Source organism: Phoenix dactylifera, chromosome 10, assembly GCF_051530095.1.
Source record: "Phoenix dactylifera cultivar Ajwa chromosome 10, Ajwa_hap1_PhDact_Kaust_v1.1, whole genome shotgun sequence".
Classification (NCBI taxonomy): domain Eukaryota; kingdom Viridiplantae; phylum Streptophyta; class Magnoliopsida; order Arecales; family Arecaceae; genus Phoenix; species Phoenix dactylifera.
This window is the reverse complement of record NC_143199.1, coordinates 14,952,621-14,954,786: the sequence shown is the minus strand read 5'-3', so window position 1 is coordinate 14,954,786 and position 2,166 is coordinate 14,952,621.

The following is a 2,166-nucleotide window of genomic DNA, read 5'->3' as shown; positions in this document are numbered from 1 at the left end:
ATGCGACAGGTATTGATCCAGCACTTCCATGATACTCCTTTTGCTGGACATGAGGGACTTTTCAGGACTTACAAGAGGCTGAGCCAGAGCTGTACGTGGGTAGGCATGAAGGCAGCAGTCAGAGCTTATGTACAGCAATGCGATGTGTGCCAAAGGGCGAAGGCGGATTCACTGCGACCTGCGGGTCTACTTCAGCCTTTACTGATTCCTGATCTGGTTTGGGAGGATGTGTTGATGGACTTCATTGAGGGGCTGCCATTAGTTCGAGGGTACTCAGTGATCATGGTCGTTGTGGACCGCCTCAGCAAGTATGCCCACTTTTCGGCGCTCGCACATCCATTTTCTGCTCGACGGGTGGCAGAGGTCTACATACAGGACATTGCTCGATTACATGGTATGCCTCGGACTATTGTTTCTGATCGTGACCGCATTTTTATTAGCGCATTCTGGCAGGCTTACTTCAAACAGCAAGGGACGAAGCTTGCCATGAGCTCGGCTTACCACCCTCAGACCGATGGGCAGATGGAGGTGGTAAACCGCGGCATCGAGCAGTACTTGCGCTGTATGATTGGTGATCGGTCCCGAGAGTGGCTTTCTTATTTATCTTGGGCCGAGTATTCGTACAACACCGCTTTCCACTCAGCCATAGGGATGACACCCTTTGAGGCGGTGTATGGACGAGTACCACCGACGCTGCGAGTTTATGATCCACTGTCACATGCGGATCGAACAGAGGCAGATTTTGAGCTCTTAGATCGTGATGCTACCTTACGGCGGTTAAAGTTCCACATAACGACTGCGCAGAACAAGATGAAGCAGCTGCATGATCGGAAGCACAGAGATCCAGTATACGAGGTGGGCGACTGGGTATACGTCAAGGTGCAGCCTTATCGACAGTTGACACTGCGGCCTATGGCGAACCAGAAGCTCTCTCATCGCTTCTACGGGCCCTTTCAGATATTGGAGCGCATTGGACCCGTGGCGTATCGCTTGGACTTGCCGACTACATCGAGAGTTCATCCGGTATTCCATGTGTCGCTTCTGAGGGCCCGGCTTGGACCCAAGACATCTGTCGGCCCAATCATACATGAGCCACCGGAGGACGAGGTAGTGGAGCCGGTTCGAGTGCTGGCGAAGCGCAGAATATGAGTAGAAGGACGACTGGAAACCCAGATATTAGTGGAGTGGCTGGGGAGAGCAGCAGACCAGGCCACATGGGAGTTTGAGACTGAGATACTTGATCGTTTCCCTGACTTCCAACCTTGAGGACAAGGTTAAGGAAGCGTGGTGGAGTGATGCGGTTGGATCCACTAGACCGCCTCGGACTTAATCATTTGGTTATTTTTGGTATTGAGTCCTTGATGTTAATTTTATTTCAGCATAGCCTTGCTCGGGCTAGCCGACTTGGCCTTTATTGGAGTCGCTTTTGGTTTAGTTGTTTCTTAAATTCAATTAGATCAAATCAAGTTAAGGGGTCAGGTAGCCATCTATAAATAGATGTGGTGAGCACCTATTTCAGCATGCAAAAATTAATTGAAAGGCTTTTGCCCTAGCTCTCTTCCCTTCTCTCTTCTCTTCTTGCGACGCCTTCCCCCTCTCCCTAGGCCGCCGTCCGAGGCCCGTCCAAGGCCGCCGCCCCCTCCTTCATCCGGCTGCACCACCTCTGTCCCGAGAGGCCAGCCACCTTCTCCCTCTTCTTCCTCTCCTCCTTGATCCCTTCCAGCCTCTACAAACAACTCCATCCCGTCGGATTATCAGCCCATCCTTCCCTACGCAGTCATGAGTCAGAGGCTGATATCTCAAGATCCGTCCGTCAGATCGATCTCAATTTTGGATATGTTGTAGATCTCCGCATTAGCTTTCCAGCGGTAGGTCGTGGGTCTAGAGAGGACGTCGGAATTTTTTTCTTGAGCAGCGCATACATACTCCAGCCCAGCAGAGGTGGGTGTCGAAGCTTCTCGGCTACGACTATGAGATGGTGTACAAAAAGGGCGCAGAAAATCGAGTGGCGGATGCACTATCGCGCCAACCCGAGTCCGGCGAGTTGGCGGCTTTGACTACGCCGGTTTTTCCTTTTATTCAGACTTGAGGACCGCCACATGCCGGGATCCGGACCTAGTACAGATCCAGAGGGAGTTGGCAGCAGACCCGAGCAGTCATCCCGAG